This window comes from Bombina bombina, chromosome 7 (assembly GCF_027579735.1).
Source record: "Bombina bombina isolate aBomBom1 chromosome 7, aBomBom1.pri, whole genome shotgun sequence".
Classification (NCBI taxonomy): Eukaryota; Metazoa; Chordata; class Amphibia; order Anura; family Bombinatoridae; genus Bombina; species Bombina bombina.
Genome location: NC_069505.1, coordinates 470,463,862 through 470,486,361, shown reverse-complemented (window position 1 = coordinate 470,486,361; position 22,500 = coordinate 470,463,862).

Genomic DNA, 22,500 nt, shown 5'->3' with positions numbered 1-22,500 from the left:
TACAAATATTGGTGATTGGTTTATAATCAGATATAAGATAAAGAAGCAGGCATATTTACACAATGTGATAAAGTAATGAGATCTGATTATACCTACAAGCTCAACCCATTTTATTAGGTTGTGGCTTCAAAACACAAAATCAGCTAATGTATATACACAAATAAACCTTAAAAAGCAAAACTTATACATTTTATACTGTAATTGGAAACAGATTAAGTTAAAACAATTTTATAGTATACTGTCTCTTTAAACCCACTTCCAATATCACATATATATATATATATATATATATATATATAGAGAGAGAGAGAGAGAGAGAGAGAGAGAGAGAGAGAGAGAGAGAGAGAGAGAGGAATATATATATAAAATACACCCACACAAGCACAGATAGACACCTACATATAATAAAGCCTAAAACAATAGTATAGTCCTTGCTTACAAAATATGTGTGAAATGAAATTTACAGCTATGGGATAGCTTTTGAAATTATAATTCCTAATACTTGTGAAATTCTTCAGGGTTTTCATTGTGTACCTTTCAAAGATAATGGCATTTACATTTACATTTGTTAGTGGAAAGATTTCTACACGAACAAAACCACATACATTTTTTGAAATTATATATATATTTAAACATATATTTGTAAATATAGATATATATCTCAATATTAACAAATAAATGTTTAAATGTGCCTATATATATATATATATATATATATATATAAAACACAAAGAAAGTCCAGCACTCACTTACAAGCTCTCAGCTAAGATTTAAAAGCAAAAATGGAAAGGTTAGTTACCGCATCTGGCCAAATGGGACAAGCCCAGGTACCACGTCAAGGTCCTTTCCAATACCTGGGACCGTAAAACAGCCACACAATGCAAGCTCTCAAATCCAAACAAACTGGGAACAAAAGAAGGGTGCACATGCGTATGTAATCACCCTAGACATAGACAAAACACGGAAGGGGACTGCACTCTCATACCGAACCTGGTACACATCCCATGACCCTGCAACATGCTCAGCCCTGGGTGCTCACCGGCACTCACAGGAAGCTGTGCTGTCCCCAGAGTCACAGGCAGTTAACCCCAGACTGGTCTGGGTGCAAAAACCATAAGGAAAATTACAAAACAAATTAATACAACACACAAAGAAAGTCCAGTTACCGCATCTGGCCAAATGGGACAGGCTCAAGTACCACGTCAAGGTCCTTTCCAATACCTGGGGCCCTAAAACAGCCACACAATGCAAGCTCTCAAATCCGAACAAACTGGGAACAAGGGAAGGGTGCACAGGCTTATGTAATCACCCTAGACATAGACAAAACACGGAAGGGAACTGCACTCTAATACCGGACCCGGTACACGTCCCCTGACCCTAAACATGCTCAGCCCTGGGTGCTCACCGGCACTCACAGGAAGCTGTGCTGTCCCCAGAGTCACAGGCAGTTAACCCCAGACAGGCCTGGGTGAAAGAATCATAGGGAAAATTACAAAACAAATTAATACAACACACAAAGAAAGTCCAGCAAAAATGGAAAGGTTCGTTACCGCATCTGGCCAAATGGGACAAGCCCAGGTACCACGTCAAGGTCCTTTCCAATACCTGGGACCCTAAAACAGCCACACAATGCAAGCTCTCAAATCCAAACAAACTGGGAACAAGGGAAGGGTGCACAGGCTTATGTAATCACCCTAGACATATACAAATATATGTATAAATATATATATCAATATTTACAAATAAATGTTTAAATGTTTTCTATACACACACACCAAAAATAAACCATATACATATATATTTATATAAATAAATATATGTGTCTATATCTATCTATAAGTTATACAGAAAGTTAATATATAATTATATAAAATTGTATAAAGTATATTATGATATGCATTTCCCTCTGTATATATGTCATCACTACCTAACTTACCAGAGTAGATTTTGTTCCAATGGCATTTTGACTTAGTGATTACGATCACTGTTTATAATGCTTTCCCCTTTTTTATCTTCTTTTTTACACTTATGTCCTTTTATTTGGATACATAACTACGTTCACTTTAGTCTTAACTATAAATTGCAAGATAAATATAACACTCCGTTTTTATGGAGTCTTTAAACATGAGTGACGTTTATAACGTCATGTGACTAATAAAATGTCCAATAGCAGGAGGGGCGGAGCCTACAGCTGTTGCGGCAGGACGTGTTTGTGAAGAGCTCCTGGACTCAATTAGCTTTTTTGGAATCATTTTCTAAAATTAGCCTACTCTTTTTTTGAAATACAAAAGTCTGTGAGTTTCTAGCAGAGTACGGACCTGCCTATGTTCCTCAGCTAACTTAATAGTGGCCAGCCATGAGGTTGAGAGGCCTTCTTAGTGAGTCTGATCTTCTATGTTGTTGGGGCTGCTGCATACTTACACCCCCCCAGGACCCTGGCCTATCAAACCAGTTTAGTTATAACTGGCCAATTGTACACCCTATCTGCTCAAAGAAGGGAGAATAACCTGCAACACACTTCCTGATAGCTGAAATACTACTACCTTCAGAAATAAGGGACATAGCATATATATCTATAACTCACGCATGGTCCCTTCAATATGGCGCTGGACTCTAAATTGATCCTTCGGGAAGTAACGGCCATGCTGGATTTTCACTACAATAAGCTTTGCGCAATTATTGACGAAGAATATGCCTCCCTAAAGAATTTATGTGCGAGTGCTAAAGGAGAGCCGCAAGTTTCACAGGAGCTGTATGTTGAACCTTTCCTGTATCAGCTCCAAACACCTTCTGTGTCTTTAACTACCGCATGCTCACAACCTCTGCGATATGATGGCAGCTACCTAAATAGTGACCTAACCCCTTGGTGCAAACCGCCCGGCGAACTGAAGGAGCAGAAGGCCAGCTTGGAAAGGAGAGCCACACTACCATATAGTGGTGAACGTAAGGGGGAGAATATTGCAAAAGACACTGCGCTGTGGACACCACAGCGCAGCATTAATATCAGCCTGGACCCACAGATCATTTTGCTGACCGCTATCACTACGGTGCCTGTTTTCAGCGCCTGGGACCTGAGACCTGCAGGTACATTTCTCCAGCCCTGCTTCGCTACTCCGGAGGAGCCGGTGGAGACCTGTGGGTCTGCCTCAGGGAGACCGATTCATTAAAGGAGGAGTTACATTCGCTTCTAGGGCTTAGCAGTGTGGGCTACTTATTTGATAGAGGTCGTTGCCTGCAGTATGGAAGGGCCTCTACCTTTTGGCCGAGAGATGTTTTATCACTATTTGTGACTGGTGTGGGTTAGCCACTAACATAGGCTGGCTTACTGCGGTGAACAGTGTACTTTTCACAGCCTCTTCTCACTCGAACGATAAATATCACACAGAAGCTCTACCATATGTATGGGGACTAAACTTGAACTACAGCCGATATCTATCTGTTAATATAAGATAAGCAGCATGTATATACTTATTAATACCTATACATATTCTTACTGCCCTTTTCAGAGGTTACTTGGTAATAACAGCTAAAGCAACGGTTTACAGAGTCTATAAATATTAGCTTTTCCATGAGTCCTCAGCAGTTTTTCTGGGCTACATTGAAAATTGTGGGCATGGGTTAAAGAACTCCTCATATTAGCGACCTGAAGTTTACTTGTAAAAGTGGGAGACTATACTTGTTAATTTTTCTCTTAAAGGAGATATCTATAGATATGAATGGTTTCCAAAGTGAGACTGACTATCTAAATATTCCAAAAGAGGATTTGGTGGTGCACCCCAGGGTGATTAGTTACAAGACATTTCCCCATAGTTAGCTTATAAGTATGTTCAAGATAGCTTCATTTTTATGTACCCGCCACTAGGGTAGGCAGCAGAGTTGTTAAAACTCACAATAATGAGTGTTTCACTTTGCACTTTAACTCTTCTTGCTCTGGGGGTTTAAAGTGTACATTCAGCAACCTAAAATGCCAGCCATATCTTATGTATCATCTGTACTTGCTCTAAGATACTTTTCTGAGATTATTGAGACTGCAAATTCACATTAGGGTAATTACATACTGTGCCTGTACGTTATTTTTTGCCTATTGAGCCCCTATGTTATTCTCTCTCTCCTTCCCTCCCATGTAACCCTAGATGTATGTAATTGTTAAGCAAGTTTATGAAGTGGTAATATGACGGTTCCACATGAAGGTCTATTGGTATGTAGATCTTAAATCAACAGCATAATAATGCTCTCATATGTTGTAATAATTCATGGTTGAGCTATATCATTACACCTGAACTAATACCCCCAGTATAACTATAGTGTGGTCATTTCACAGATGTTCATGATGTAATTCTAGATGGGTCCACTCTGCCTTGTGGAAATGCATCATTTTCAGTGAGCAGTGTTGTTTAAGTTATATAACTGATGTAGGTGCTAGAAGATTTATTTCAATGCCCCCACTCCCATTAGAAGTTACAACTATTAACCCTAAGATATCAAGCTCACTACCCCACTGGCTATACCAATAAGCTCCCTGACCTCTTACAGCCCCATATGTATTTAAGCTGAACCACGATAGCTCTCCCTCTACTGGTTTAAATGGTTTGGTTTATTTCTATCTAACACAACATATACCATATTTGTTTTATGTAACATAGTTGAATACAAAGAAAAGGAAAAATGAGATTAATCATTTGAGATCCAAAAGTGGTCTCATATTGTTCATGGCTGTCCCCTGTACCATTACGTTTCTAGCAGAATTAGGAGGTCCAAGAGTGGCCTCAATGGCTAATCAGAGGGCATATAGTCTGAGTGGCAAGCATTATGTTCATTATCATTGTTGAATTTGACCGTATACATGCACTTTGTCAAATGTGTTCTGATTATACAAGCCATATATTTTATTTATTTTTTCTGTACAGACTTTATGGCTATGTACTGTTTGCTTGCTCTGTTTTGAATCTCAATAAAAATAATTAAAAAAAAAAAAAAATGTCCAATAGCAGGAGGGGCGCATCGTCGCTCCCCTTAGACTATGAGCTAAACATAACACTCCGTTTCCATGGAGTTCACAAACATAGTGACGTATATCACGTTACCAATTATGTGTCTGAGTATGTGTCCAATAGCAGGAGGGGGCGTGCCGCCGCTCCCCTTACTTAAACGGACACATAGACATAAAAATCATATGTAGCATAAATAATTTAAACACATACACCAGAATTAAAAAATTAAAGATTTTTAATATTACTGCACAATAAAAAGATTAAAAGATGCAAAATGTCTATTGGAATAAAAATAATTTTAGAATGTTAATGTTAAGTTGCAATTATAGCATCCTGTAAAAAAACAAATCGGTATATTATCATTTTAAACACAACAGAACAATACACATAAAGCTGTAGATAAATAATTTGTAATGTAAATTGTACAGGGTTCACTGGCTAATTGTTTATTAAAAAACATTATGATTACCTAAATGTGTATCAGAACAAACTCTAATGCTGAATAAGCCTGCCTATTATTTACATTGTTTCAGGTTATTTTACTTTTTACCATTCACTCTATTATTTTTGTTATTTGTTTTTTACACACAATGATTTTATTTTCAAGAACAATACGTATTTCTATTTAAGGCACCCTTTTGCAAAAGTAACCTAAAGTCACATATGAACTAACATTTTTCAAATCCACTACAGATAAAAAAAGACCTTATTAAAGATTTAATATAATATATACTGGTTCAAAATAAATTATTTCTTTTTTTGATAATCTAAATCTAGAACAATATGTAATAATGGAGGGTCTTCTGACTGATAATACCAACTACTTGTCAGATTTACAAAAATAAAGTCCTGGAACCTTTTCCCTCAAGTTAAAAGTCTGCTAAAAAAAGTAAACATATTTATTAGATATCTCTAAAAAACACACTTTATATGTAAATAAAAATTGAGATAATTTACTTTGTTTACTATTACACGTATGATAAGTGTAATATGTATTAATAAATGTATTGTGAACAAAATCATTACTGAAATATTCATAATATAAATTAAGAAATTACCCTGTCATTCTATTTTTTTCTGAAACAATTTACTAGGTTACATGAAAATACACATTATGTTGTGACATATATTTTAAAAAGTCAAACTCTTTCTGGATATACAATCTTTAAAATATAAAATACAAAGCATTTAGCATTTTGGTTAGTAATTTAGTTTATGTTAAGGGTGTATTCATTCACCTGAATAGGGTGGGGTTAATATTTTACACTTGCACCATGGCATTCTAAACTCAAGAAATAAATGAATAACTTGAAACAACAGCTACCAACAGCTTCAAACTTGGAAATCCCACACCTATGAATTTTAAGTTGTTAATTTCTATGTGTCAAGTATTAGCTCTGCCCATGCATAGAGAGACACTATTCTAGACATCAAAAACATTTTTGTATTCTACTATATATGTATTTAGATGCATTTATATAATTCTATGTTCTTTTTAAATTAGATATACTCCTTGAATTTGAGTTTCTTATTTAAAAACATTTCTTGTTTTAACATTAAAATCAAATTTAGCTCAAATCTTCCAAGTGACTTTAGATATATGTGACTTAAAAATCATCTTGAGATAAATAATTTGTTTTAAAACCATATACAGCAATAATCAACTGAAAACCTTCCTACACCTCAAATACATTTTATGTTTCTTTAAAAAATATATTTGAGTACATTTATATAATTTAATAATTTGAATTTTGAATTTTCTTAGAGAAAATTTTGTTTTTTAAATAATTTATTCAATAAATTCTAATATTATTATTGAAATCATATAGAGAAAAAATCTTCCTAAAACATGTAGGACATTTCTAGCAGAAAAACACCTGTAATTAAGAACAATCGGCCAGATTTAGAGTTTGGCGTTAGCCGTCAAAACCAGCGTTAGGGGCTCCTAACGCTGGTTTTGGGCTACCGCCGGTATTTAGAGTCAGTCAGGAAAGGGTCTAACGCTCACTTTGCAGCCGCGACTTTTCCATACCGCAGATCCACTTACGTCAATTGTGTATCCTATCTTTTCAATGGGATCTTTCTAACACCGGTATTTAGAGTCGTGGCTGAAGTGAGCGTTAGAAATCTAACGACAAAACTCCAGCCGCAGCAAAAAGCCAGGAGTTAAGAGCTTTCTGGGCTAACGCCGGTTCATAAAGCTCTTAACTACTGTGCTCTAAAATACACTAACACCCATAAACTACCTATGTACCCCTAAACCGAGGTCCCCCCACATCGCCGCCACTCTAATAAAAAATTTTAACCCCTAATCTGCCGACCGCACACCGCCGCCATCTACGTTATCCCTATGTACCCCTATTCTGCTGCCCCTAACACCGCCGACCCCTATATTATATTTATTAACCCCTAATCTGCCACCCCAAACGTTGCCGCCACCTACCTACACTTATTAACCCCTAATCTGCCGACCGGACCTCACCGCTACTATAATAAAGTTATTAACCCCTAATCCGCCTCACTCTCGCCTCAAAAACCCTATAATAAATAGTATTAACCCCTAATCTGCCTTCCCTAACATCACCGACACCTAACTTCAAGTATTAACCCCTAATCTGCCGACCGGACCTCGCCAACACTATAATAAATGTATTAACCCCTAAAGCTAAGTCTAACCCTAACACTAACACCCCCCTAAGTTAAATATCATTTTATTCTAACGAAATAAATTAATTCTTATTAAATAAATTATTCCTATTTAAAGCTAAATACTTACCTGTAAAATAAACCCTAATATAGCTACAATATAAATTATTATTATTATATTGTAGCTATTTTAGGATTAAAATTTATTTTACAGGCAACTTTGTATTTATTTTAACCAGGTACAATAGATATTAAATAGTTAATAACTATTTAATAGTTACCTAGTTAAAATAATTACAAAATTACCTGTAAAATAAATCCTAACCTAAGTTACAATTAAACCTAACACTACACTATCAATAAATTAATTAAATAAAATACCTACAATTATCTACAATTAAACCTAACACTACACTATCAATAAATTAATTAAATACAAATACCTACAAATAAATACAATTAAATAAACTAACTAAAGTACAAAAAATAAAAAAAGAACTAAGTTACAAAAAATAAAAAAATATTTACAAACATTATAAAAATATTACAATTTATTCCGATTGGCTGATAGAATCCTATCAGCCAATCGGAATTCGAGGGACGCCATCTTGGATGACGTCCCTTAAAGGAACCTTCATTCTGTGTTAGGACGTCGGAAGAAGAGGATGGATCCGCGCCGGAGGTTTTGAAGATGGAGCCGCTCGTCGTCGGATGGAAGAAGATTGAAGATGCCGCTTGGATGAAGATGTCTACTGGTCCAGATCTCCTCGTCTGCCCGGATAGGATGAAGACTTCTGCCCGATGATGGACCTCTTCAGCCGCCGCTTGGATCAAGACTTCAGCCGGATGATGGACGTCTTCAGCCCCCGCTTGGGCTTGGATGAAGACTTCGGAGGCTGGACCGATCGGTGATACCCGGCGTGGTGAAGATAAGGTAGGAAGATCTTCAGGGGCTTAGTGTTAGGTTTATTTAAGGGGGGTTTGGGTTAGATTAGGGGTATGTGGGTGGTGGGTTGTAATGTTGGGGGGGTATTGTATGTTTTTTTTTACAGGCAAAAGAGCTGAATTCTTTGGGGCATGCCCCGCAAAAGGCCCTTTTAAGGGCTGGTAAGGTAAAAGAGCTTTTCTATTTGTATTTTAGAATAGGTTAGGGCATTTTTTTATTTTGGGGGGCTTTGTTATTTTATTAGGGGGCTTAGAGTAGGTGTAATTAGCTTAAAATTCTTGTAATATTTTTATAATGTTTGTAAATATTTTTTTATTTTTTGTAACTTAGTTCTTTTTTTATTTTTTGTAACTTAGTTCTTTTTTTATTTTTTGTAATTTTGTAATTATTTTAACTAGGTAACTATTAAATAGTTATTAACTATTTAATAGCTATTGTACCTGGTTAAAATAAATACAAAGTTGCCTGTAAAATAAATATTAATCCTAAAATAGCTACAATATAATTATAATTTATATTGTAGCTATATTAGGGTTTATTTTACAGGTAAGTATTTAGCTTTAAATAGGAATAATTTATTTAATAAGAGTTATTTCGTTAGAATAAAATTATATTTAATTTAGGGGGGTGTTAGTGTTAGGGTTAGACTTAGCTTTAGGGGTTAATTCATATATTAGAGTAGTGGTGAGGTCCGGTCGGCATATTAGGGGTTAATAATTGTAGGTAGGTGGAGGCGACGTTGGGGGCGGCAGATTAGGGGTTAATAAATATAATATAGGGGTCAGCGGTGTTAGGGGCAGCAGATTAGGGTACATAGGGATAATGTAGGTTGCGGCGGTGTACGGAGCGGCAGATTAGGGGTTAATAATAAAATGCAGGGGTCAGCGATAGCGGGGGCGGCAGATTAGAGGTTAATAAGTGTAAGGTTAGGGGTGTTTAGACTCGGGGTTCATGTTAGGGTGTTAGGTGCAGACTTAGAAACTGTTTCCCATAGGAAACAATGGGGCTGCGTTAGGAGCTGAACGCTGCTTTTTTGCAGGTGTTAGGGTTTTTTTCAGCTCAAACGGCCCCATTGTTTCCTATGGGGGAATCGTGCACGAGCACGTTTTTAAAGCTGACCGCGTCCGTAAGCACCGCTGGTATTGAGTAACGGCTGATAAACACCAGCTTTCCCCACAAGTGATATAGTTAGAAATGTAACTGATATTTAATAAATATGACATTTTATAGGTATATGTTAATTCAACAGAATTATCATATTTATCCTTACACAAATGAAACGTTAGGCAGTGTTCCTATATTACAATGACTAAAGAAATTAAACTAATTGTATAGATTCACTAAGAATAAATAGGCCTATCTAGACCTCACTAAAAAGATAAAAGATGCAAAATGTCTATTGAAATAAAAATAATTTTAGAATTTTAATGTAAAGTTGTAATTATAGCATCCTGTAAAACAAACAAATCTGTATATTATCATTTTAAACACAACAGAACAATACACTGTAAAATAAATCCTAACCTAAGTTACAATTAAACCTAACACTACACTATCAATAAATTAATTAAATAAAATACCTACAATTATCTACAATTAAACCTAACACTACACTATCAATAAATTAATTAAATACAATACCTACAAATAAATACAATTAAATAAACTAACTAAAGTACAAAAAATAAAAAAAGAACTAAGTTATAAAAAATAAAAAAAGAACTAAGTTACAAAAAATAAAAAAATATTTACAAACATTATAAAAATATTACAACAATTTATTCCGATTGGCTGATAGAATCCTATCAGCCAATCGGAATTCGAGGGACGCCATCTTGGATGACGTCCCTTAAAGGAACCTTCATTCTGTGTTAGGACGTCGGAAGAAGAGGATGGATCCGCGCCGGAGGTCTTGAAGATGGAGCCGCTCGTCGTCAGATGGAAGAAGATAGAAGATGCCGCTTGGATGAAGATGTCTACCGGTCCGGATCTCCTCTTCTGCCCGGATAGGATGAAGACTTCTGCCCGATGATGGACCTCTTCAGCCGCCGCTTGGATCAAGACTTCAGCCGGATGATGGACGTCTTCAGCCCCCGCTTTGGCTTGGATGAAGACTTCGGAGCCTGGACCGATCGGTGATACCCGGCGTGGTGAAGATAAGGTAGGAAGATCTTCAGGGGCTTAGTGTTAGGTTTATTTAAGGGGGGTTTGGGTTAGATTAGGGGCATGTGGGTGGTGGGTTGTAATGTTGGGGGGGTATTGTATGGTTTTTTTTTACAGGCAAAAGAGCTGAATTCTTTGGGGCATGCCCCGCAAAAGGCCCTTTTAAGGGCTGGTAAGGTAAAAGAGCTTTTCTATTTGTATTTTAGAATAGGTTAGGGCATTTTTTTTTATTTTGGGGGGCTTTTTTATTTTATTAGGGGGCTAAGAGTAGGTGTAATTAGCTTAAAATTGTTGTAATATTTTTATAATGTTTGTAAATATTTTTTCATTTTTTGTAACTTAGTTCTTTTTTTATTTTTTGTAACTTAGTTCTTTTTTTATTTTTTGTACTTTAGTTAGTTTATTTAATTGTATTTATTTGTAGGTATTTGTATTTAATTAATTTATTGATAGTGTAGTGTTAGGTTTAATTGTAGATAATTGTAGGTATTTTATTTAATTAATTTATTGATAGTGTAGTGTTAGGTTTAATTGTAACTTAGGTTAGTATTTATTTTACAGGTAATTTTGCAATTATTTTAACTAGGTAACTATTAAATAGTTATTAACTATTTAATAGCTATTGTACCTGGTTAAAATAAATACAAAGTTGCCTGTAAAATAAATATTAATCCTAAAATAGCTACAATATAATTATAATTTATATTGTAGCTATATTAGGGTTTATTTTACAGGTAAGTATTTAGCTTTAAATAGGAATAATTTATTTAATAAGAGTTATTTCGTTAGAATAAAATTATATTTAACTTAGGGGGGTGTTAGTGTTAGGGTTAGACTTAGCTTTAGGGGTTAATTCATATATTAGAGTAGTGGTGAGGTCCGGTCGGCAGATTAGGGGTTAATAATTGTAGGTAGGTGGAGGCGACGTTGGGGGCGGCAGATTAGGGGTTAATAAATATAATATAGGGGTCAGCGGTGTTAGGGGCAGCAGATTAGGGGTACATAGGGATAATGTAGGTTGCGGCGGTGTATGGAGCGGCAGATTAGGGGTTAATAATAAAATGCAGGGGTCAGCGATAGCGGGGGCGGCAGATTAGAGGTTAATAAGTGTAAGGTTAGGGGTGTTTAGACTCGGGGTTCATGTTAGGGTGTTAGGTGCAGACTTAGAAACTGTTTCCCATAGGAAACAATGGGGCTGCGTTAGGAGCTGAACGCTGCTTTTTTGCAGGTGTAAGGTTTTTTTCAGCTCAAACGGCCCCATTGTTTCCTATGGGGGAATTGTGCACGAGCACGTTTTTAAAGCTGACCGCGTCCGTAAGCACCGCTGGTATTGAGAGTTGCAGTGGCGGTAAATTATGCTATACGCTCCCTTTTTGGAGCCTAACGCAGCCGTTCTGTGAACTCTCAATACCAGCGGTATTTAAAAGGTGCGGGGGGGGAAAAAGCCAGCGTTAGCTACACGGGTCGTTACCGACAAAACTCTAAATCTAGCCGATAGTAACGGCTGATAAACACCAGCTTTCCCCACAAGTGATATAGTTAGAAATGTAACTGATATTTAATAAATATGACATTTTATAGGTATATGTTAATTCAACAGAATTATCTTATTTATCCTTACACAAATGAAACGTAAGGCAGTGTTCCTATATTACAATGACTAAAGAAATTAAACTAATTGTATAGATTCACTAAGAATAAAGAGGCCTATCTAGACCTCACCTTTATTTTTGTATTTTTTTTTATAACTAATTCTCACATATTTTACACTTAATGTTACATAAAGTAACATTACACTTCAATTAATAATTATTTATAAAGCTATTGTGAAAAAAATATCATCACTATTAAAATCATATGTAGCATAAATAATTTAAACACATACACCAGAATTATAAAGTTAAAGATTTTTAATATTACTGCACAATAAAAAGATAAAAGATGCAAAATGTCTATTGAAATAAAAATAATTTTAGAATTTTAATGTTAAGTTGTAATTATAGCATCCTGTAAAAAAAACAAATCTGTATATTATCATTTTAAACACAACAGAACAATACACTGTAAAATAAATCCTAACCTAAGTTACAATTAAACCTAACACTACACTATCAATAAATGAATTAAATACAATACCTACAAATAAATACAATTAAATAAACTAACTAAAGTACAAAAAATAAAAAAAGAACTAAGTTACAAAAAATAAAAAAAGAACTAAGTTACAAAAAATAAAAAAATATTTACAAACATTATAAAAATATTACAACAATTTATTCCGATTGGCTGATAGAATCCTATCAGCCAATCGGAATTCGAGGGACGCCATCTTGGATGACGTCCCTTAAAGAAACCTTCATTCTGTGTTAGGACGTCGGAAGAAGAGGATGGATCCGCGCCGGAGGTCTTGAAGATGGAGCAGCTCGTCGTCGGATGGAAGAAGATAGAAGATGCCGCTTGGATGAAGATGTCTACCGGTCCGGATCTCCTCTTCTGCCCGGATAGGATGAAGACTTCTGCCCGATGATGGACCTCTTCAGCCGCCGCTTGGATCAAGACTTCAGCCGGATGATGGACGTCTTCAGCCCCCGCTTGGGCTTGGATGAAGACTTCGGAGCCTGGACCGATCGGTGATACCCGGCGTGGTGAAGATAAGGTAGGAAGATCTTCAGGGGCTTAGTGTTAGGTTTATTTAAGGGGGGTTTGGGTTAGATTAGGGGTATGTGGGTGGTGGGTTGTAATGTTGGAGGGGTATTGTATGGTTTTTTTTTTACAGGCAAAAGAGCTGAATTCTTTGGGGCATGCCCCGCAAAAGGCCCTTTTAAGGGCTGGTAAGGTAAAAGAGCTTTTCTATTTGTATTTTAGAATAGGTTAGGGCATTTTTTTATTTTGGGGGGCTTTGTTATTTTATTAGGGGGCTTAGAGTAGGTGTAATTAGCTTAAAATTGTTGTAATATTTTTATAATGTTTGTAAATATTTTTTATTTTTTGTAACTTAGTTCTTTTTTTATTTTTTTAACTTAGTTCTTTTTTTATTTTTTGTACTTTAGTTAGTTTATTTAATTGTATTTATTTGTAGGTATTTGTATTTAATTAATTTATTGATAGTGTAGTGTTAGGTTTAATTGTAGATAATTGTAGGTATTTTATTTAATTAATTTATTGATAGTGTAGTGTTAGGTTTAATTGTAACTTAGGTTAGGATTTATTTTACAGGTAATTTTGTAATTATTTTAACTAGGTAACTATTAAATAGTTATTAACTATTTAATAGCTATTGTACCTGGTTAAAATAAATACAAAGTTGCCTGTAAAATAAATATTAATCCTAAAATAGCTACAATATAATTATAATTTATATTGTAGCTATATTAGGGTTTATTTTACAGGTAAGTATTTAGCTTTAAATAGGAATAATTTATTTAATAAGAGTTATTTCGTTAGAATAAAATTATATTTAATTTAGGGGAGTGTTAGTGTTTGGGTTAGACTTAGCTTTAGGGGTTAATTCATATATTAGAGTAGTGGTGAGGTCCGGTCGGCAGATTAGGGGTTAATAATTGTAGGTAGGTAGAGGCGACGTTGGGGGCGGCAGATTAGGGGTTAATAAATATAATATAGGGGTCAGCGGTGTTAGGGGCAGCAGATTAGGGTACATAGGGATAATGTAGGTTGCGGCGGTGTACGGAGCGGCAGATTAGGGGTTAATAATAAAATGCAGGGGTCAGCGATAGCGGGGGCGGCAGATTAGAGGTTAATAAGTGTAAGGTTAGGGGTGTTTAGACTCGGGGTTCATGTTAGGGTGTTAGGTGCAGACTTAGAAACTGTTTCCCATAGGAAACAATGGGGCTGCGTTAGGAGCTGAACGCTGCTTTTTTGCAGGTGTTAGGGTTTTTTCAGCTCAAACGGCCCCATTGTTTCCTATGGGGGAATCGTGCACGAGCACGTTTTTAAAGCTGACCGCGTCCGTAAGCACCGCTGGTATAGTCTAACGCAGCCGTTCTGTGAACTCTAAATACCAGCGGTATTTAAAAGGTGCGGGGGGAAAAAAGCCAGCGTTAGCTACACGGGTCGTTACCGACAAAACTCTAAATCTAGCCAATAGTAACGGCTGATAAACACCAGCTTTCCCCACAAGTGATATAGTTAGAAATGTAACTGATATTTAATAAATATGACATTTTATAGGTATATGTTAATTCAACAGAATTATCTTATTTATCCTTACACAAATGAAACGTAAGGCAGTGTTCCTATATTACAATGACTAAAGAAATTAAACTAATTGTATAGATTCACTAAGAATAAAGAGGCCTATCTAGACCTCACCTTTATTTTTGTATTTTTTTTTATAACTAATTCTCACATATTTTACACTTAATGTTACATAAAGTAACATTACACTTCAATTAATAATTATTTATAAAGCTATTGTGAAAAAAATATCATCACTATTAAAATCATATGTAGCATAAATAATTTAAACACATACACCAGAATTATAAAGTTAAAGATTTTTTTTTTTTTTTTTTTTTTTTTTTTTTTAATTGTGGTTTAATGCAAGGCATACAAACATTGAATGTCATGTCGGCTCTAGATACAGAATAAATGCAAAAAAAAAGACAATAGTAAGTCCATAGTTAACAGCTGAACTGAAATAAAAGCAGTACACGTACATGACATGAAAAGAGCAAAAAACATTGTTTGCCAAATATTCCTATATACCTACAAAATAAATGGATAAGGCCTCTCATGGACCTTCCAACACAGTATGAACAACAATACTTTAGTAGGTATGTCTGAGATAATAGAGACCACTCTTGGGTCCCCTAGAAAAACCACTTATTTTGTATTTTATGTAGATTAAATTGTGTAAACAAGGTAACATAGTGTATACAAGATATATTTTATCAATGTGGCTGATTATCCCCTATGAGGGTGTAAATGATAACAGAACTAATAATAATAAAAAGAAAGGAACGCCTTCCATGTAGAGCCGTGGTCCATCTGAAATTATCATGCTGGTATGAAAGCAGTAGTTAAATTAACTAAAGGACATAATAAGGGATCAGAGATATGTAAATGATAAAAGGGTTACAATGCATGTGCATATTAAGTGCAGTAAGCCCAGGTATCAAAATTAGATTATATCATATTATATTAGTATGTTCACCCGATCCACAAGGCTGGCTAGTTGCGTCAGGTAAATGCAAGACCCATAAACCTTGAACCTCGCTTAAACCAATTATCCTAGAGCTCTAAATTAGTATGGGCACAATCTTTGGGAAGCGTTATGATTTGATACAAACATAAGGAGTTACCAAGGTATAATATTATATCAATTATTTTTAGAGATGATCCTAGGAATGTAATTAATATTAGGACGCACCACCCCGGCCGCAGGCGGCGCCCCCATAAGACCAGGTGGAGGGTCTAAGGATCATTATCTAAGATATTTATAGAGCAAATAATTAATACCAGCAGCACTCTATGCTGATAATATGGCCATACAGTAATTAGCTAGACGTTAAAATAAAATTCTAATGTGCATATATAGTTAATACATCTTTAAAAGCCCAGTGCATTACCAATGGTGAAATTCTTCAAGCAATGAACTGTTTCTAGCCTCGGCAATATTACATAAAAGTGAATGCAAACAGACTAAAGTAAAAACATAAGCAAATGCTAATAATCTAAGGGCAAATTATCAAACTAATCTTGCCTAAAGTCATAAGAGCAGCAAGAACATCTTACATTCCCGTGTTTCCCCCAAACATCAGGCACAGTAGCCAGCATTGTACTATAATTAGAGTTTATAGAGTACATATATAGGAAGGGTGAGTTGCAAATCAGTGAGTCCACGGATGGGGCTGCTGGAAGAAAACTCGGCGTGCAGTAGAAGGTTTAGGCAGTACATACAGTTATTCTGCATTCCATAACCACTGTGGGTGCGCGGTAAAAACAAAACTAACTTTTCAACCCACTCCTAATACACACAAGCTAGGGTTTAAATATAGATAATTATTAGGGTTCCAACAGCGAGAAGTTCAACTCTTCACCCATTTATCAGGCACAGTTACCGTCATAAAGCTGTAGTTAGAGTCAGCAGTGGTAAACTATAGAAAGGGTGACAAGCTCAGTGTGGAAGTCCACACAGTTAACGGCCACAAGTTCGGTTGACATCTCTAGCATACCCGTTATGGCCATTCATTTGCAGCAATAAACATATCAACCCACACCTGTCTTGATGGGCCAAGTAGAGGCCGTGCATACTTCGTGATCCCACGGTCTTTTGCGCACCCACAAAACGTGTTGCTGCGATTTCAGTACGGCCAACAGAGATGTTAACCAGGTAAGTGTTTGTGCGCAATCCACCTTCGGCTAATTGGCGCAGTGAGAAGTTTTGAAGAAGTCGGCTTAATCAGGTAGCTGTTAGAGAGCGGTGCCAAGAGTAATTGAGGGTACAGATGCGAGGCAGAAACGTCCTCCCCTGGTCCCAAGTGTCTGGAGCTAACTCAGGCACTGAAGTGCCCAGCCTTCTCAGGGTCATCTTCTGGGTCGTGACTCGGGACATCTGAGCTTCTGCACTGACCGCCGAGGAAACGGGAACCCCAGCTATAGTTTCCAAGAGCTCAGCGGGCTCCTGCTTGGCTTGGGGTAAACATTGTAAGAGGATCTCGGGGCTCTGCAGCGCTATATGTCTCTGATATACCCTCCTCGTTTGGTAAGAGGGTTAGATCCTCTGTGTGTCTGCCCGAGTACAAGCCAGCAGTCTTTTCCCAATGCACCACATTGCTCGCTATACACTACTGATTTCTCTCCGGTGCAGTTACTAGAGGCAGAACTTACTATGGGAGTATGATCCGGGGCACGAAGTGCCTCTGAAAAAGGCTTTCTTGATTAGTGTGAAAGCAGAACGGCTTGATTTCTGTTAGCACGCAGGAAGGCTCCATGTTAACTCGATCTGCTTTAGAGGACAATCAGCTTGTAGTTGTAGAACTGTATATCTGTAGAGCAAAGTGAGTGCTGCGTAAGCGCCGATGCCAGCAGTTATCCTTACAGAATTGTATTCAATAGACGCAGAGTCTAATTCACCATTCAGCTCCAATGAAATATTAAATGGATCAATCGGTTAGGCTGGGAATTTCTGTAGTTTTCAAAGAAAGGCTGCAGCAGCATACAGCTATGCGACTGAACATGGCCGCTGCCCGGAAGTTCCCCCAAAGTTAAAGATTTTTAATATTACTGCACAATAAAAAGATAAAAGATGCAAAATGTCTATTGAAATAAAAATAATTTTAGAATTTTAATGTTAAGTTGTAATTATAGAATCCTGTAAAAAAAACAAATCTGTATATTATCATTTTAAACACAACAGAACAATACACATAAAGCTGTAGATAAATAATTTGTAATGTAAATTGTACAGGGTTCACTGGCTAATTGTTTATTAAAAAAAACATTATGATTACCTAAATGTGTATCAGAACAAACTATAATGCTGAATAAGCCTGCCTATTATTTACATTGTTTCAGGTTATTTTACTTTTTACCATTCACTCTATTATTTTTGTTATTTGTTTTTTACACACAATGATTTTATTTTCAAGAAAAATACGTATTTCTATTTAAGGCACCCTTTTGCTAAATTAACCTAAAGTCACATATGAACTAACATTTTTCAAATAGATAAAAAAGACCTTATTAAAGATTTAATATAATATATACATGTCAGGGTGCCAGGAATCAGACTGAGACGAGGGGGCCTAGTTATCAAGCCGTCAACCTCAAATACGCTGGAATTCCGCAGCGTATTTGTGGCAAGGCTGATTCGCCTTAGTTATCAAAGGCTAGATACCGGCAAAAGTAGAATTTTGTGACGTAAACTTCGATCCGCCAGACTCAGTCCGACACAGATCGATTCTTACGTCACTCCAGATGTTCCTCACACAAGTGCGGCACAATCTGACTACTTTTGCTAGTTATCAAAAGCTAGCAGGTACGCTCGGCACTTTTCCGGCACAGCATACCTGGTTTTCAAACCGCCACCCTGGAGGGGGGTCGGATCCCATAGGAATCAATGGGAGTCTGACCATAGCGAAAGTACAAGTTCGCTGCTGCCAGACATCCCATTGATTCCTATGGGAGCTGTCTGCACCTAACACCCTAACATGTACCCCGAGTCTAAACACCACTAATCTGTCCCCCCTACACCGCCGCAACTAAATAAAGTTATTACCCCCTAAACCGCCGCTCCCGGAGCCCACCGCAAGCTACTCTATACATATTAACCCCTAAACCGCTGCTCCCGGAGCCCACTGCAACTATAATATATGTATTAACCCCTAAACCGCCGCTCCCGGAGCCCACCGCAACTATAATATATGTATTAACCCCTAAACCGCCGCTCCCGGACCCTGCCGCAACCTATAATAAATTTATTAACCCTAATCTGCCCCCCCTACACCGTCGCCACCTATAATACATTTATTAACCCCTATCCTGCCCCCCACTACACCGCCGCCACTGTAATAAATTTATTAACCCCTAAACCTAAGTCTAACACTAACCCTAACACCCCCCTAACTTAAATATTAATTAAATAAATCTAAATAATATTTCTATTATGAACTAAATTAATCCTATTTAAAACTAAATACTTACCTTTAAAATATACCCTAATATAGCTACAATATAAATAATAATTATATTGTAGCTATCTTAGGATTTATTTTTATTTTACAGGCATCTTTCAATTTATTTTAACTAGGTACAATAGCTATTAAATAGTTATTAACTATTTAATAGCTTACCTAGCTAAAATAAAGAGAAATTTACCTGTAAAATAAAAACTAACCTAAGTTACAATTACACCTAACACTACACTATACTTTAATAAATTATTCCTATTTAAAACTAAATATTTACCTGTAAAATAAACCCTAAGATAGCTACAATGTAATTAATAATTACATTGTAGCTATTTTAGGAATTATATTTATTTTACAGGTAACTTTGTATTTATTTTAGCTAGTTAGAATAGTTATTAAATAGTTATTAACTATTTAATAACTACCTAGCTAAAAGAAATACAAAATTAGCTGTAAAATAAATCCTAACCTAAGTTACAATTAAACCTAACACTACACTATTACATAAACTAACTAAAGTACAAAAAAAAAAGCTAGGTTACAAACAGTTAAAAAATATTACAACAATTTTAAGATACTTACAACTAATCTAAGCCCCCTAATTAAATAACAAACCCCCCCAAAATAAAAAAATGCCCTACCCTATTCTAAATTAAAAAGTTCAAAGCTCTCTTACCTTACCAGCCCTTAAAAGGGCCATTTGTGGGGCATGCCCCAAAGAATTCAGCTCTTTTGCCTGTAAAAAAAAAATACAACCCCCCCAACATTAAAACCCACCACCCACATACCCTAATCTAACCCAAACCCCCCTTAAAATAACCTAACACTAATTCCCTTAAGATCATCCTACCTTGAGTTGTCTTCACTCAGCCGAGCAGCAATGGAACCGAAGAGGAGACCCGGATTAGGAATAATTTATTTAAGTATAGTGTAGTGTTAGGTGTAATTGTAACGTAGGTTAGTTTTTAATTTACAGGTTAATTTCTCTTTATTTTAGCTAGGTAGGTATTAAATAGTTAATAACTATTTAATAGCTATTGTACCTAGTTAAAATAAATTGAAAGTTGCCTGTAAAATAAAAATAAATCCTAAGATAGCTACAATATAATTATTATTTATATTGTAGCTATATTAGGGTTTATTTTAAAGGTAAGTATTTAGTTTTAAATAGGATTAATTTAGTTCATAATAGAAATATTATTTAGATTTATTTAATTAATATTTAAGTTAGGGGGTGTTAGGGTTAGTGTTAGACTTAGGTTTAGGGGTTAATAATTTTATTACAGTGATGGCGGTGTAGTGGGGGGCAGGATAGGGGTTAATAAATGTATTATAGGTGGTGACGGTGTAGGGGGGCAGGATAGGGGTTAATAAATTTAATATAGGTTGCGGCGGGGTCAGGGAGCGGCGGTTTAGGGGTTAAACTATTTATTTAGTTGCAGCGAGGTGCGGGATCAGCAGGATAGGGGTTAATAACTTTATTATAGAGGGCGACGGTATAGGGGGGGCAGGATAGGGGTTACTAGGTATAATGTAGGTGGCAGCGGTGTCCGGGAGCGGCGGTTTAGGGGTTAATACATTTATAAGAGTTGCGGCGGGGTCTAGGAGTGGCGGTTTAGGGTTAGTAACTTTATTTAGTTGCGGGGGGCGCCGGTATAGGGGTAGAACAGTGTAGTTTAGTGTGGGTGCTTAGTGACAGGCTAGCAAGAAAGCTGTCAAAAGCCGAAGAGCAGCGAGATCGGATGAGTGATAACTCTCACAGTCCGCTTCTCATCGCCCCGTACTTGATGCGCGGCTTTTTGACAGCTTTTTTGATAACTTAGGCGAATTTTTGCAGGTCCGCGGCGGCGATGTGAGGCGAGCTTAGGCGGGCGTATTGGGCCGGCGAAGGCAGGAAAAATAGACCGTTGATAACTACCCCCCGAGGAGTGCAAAAAAAATCACACCTTTATTAATAGCAATATATATATATATATATATATATATATATATATATATATATATATATATATAAAGAGAGAAAGAGATATATAAAAAACATCCACACAAACACAGATAGACACCTACATATAATAAAGCCTAAAACAATAGTATACTCCTTGCTTACAAAATATGTGTGAAATGAAACTTACAGCTATGGGATAGCATTTGAAATTATAATTAACTAATACTTGTGAAATTATTTAGGGTTTTCATTGTGTACCTTTCAAAGACAAATATATATATATATACTGTATATATATGTGTGTGTCTATATATATATATGTGTGTGTCTATATATATATATATATATATATATATATATAAAACACACAAAGAAAGTCCCGCATTCACTTACAAGCTCTCAGCTAAGATTTAAAAGCAAAAATGGAAAAGTTTCTACACACACACACATTTTTTTAAATTATATATATAAATATATATCTAGACACACACACACATATATATATAGCATCTAAACATGAAGCACTCCAAAGGTCTTGTATAATGGTCACCTTTATAAATAAAGGTGACCATTATACAAGACCTTTGGAGTGCTTCATGTTTAGATGCTATTGTGTTTTTGATATAGCACCCAAGGCGGATATGGACTAAATCTGGAGTGCACTTTGCCCTATACTAATAAATATATATATATATATACACACACACACATATATATATATGTATAGACACACACACATATATATATAAATATATATGCATATAAACACGCACATATATACATAGACACGTACATATACATATACAGTATATATATATATATATATATATAGAGAGAGAGAGAGAGAGACACATATATAGACACACATATAACATATATAATATATATATATATATATATATATATATATAAAGGTAGTGCAGAATTATTAGGCAAATTGTATTTTTGAGGATTAATTTTATTATTGAACAACAACCATGTTCTCAATGAACCGAAAAAACTCATTAATATCAAAGCTGAATATTTTTGAAAGTAGTTTTTAGTTTTTTTTAGTTTTAGCTATTTTAGGGGGATATCTGTGTGTGCAGGTGACTATTACTGTGCATAATTATTAGGCAACTTAACAAAAAACAAATATATACCCATTTCAATTATTTA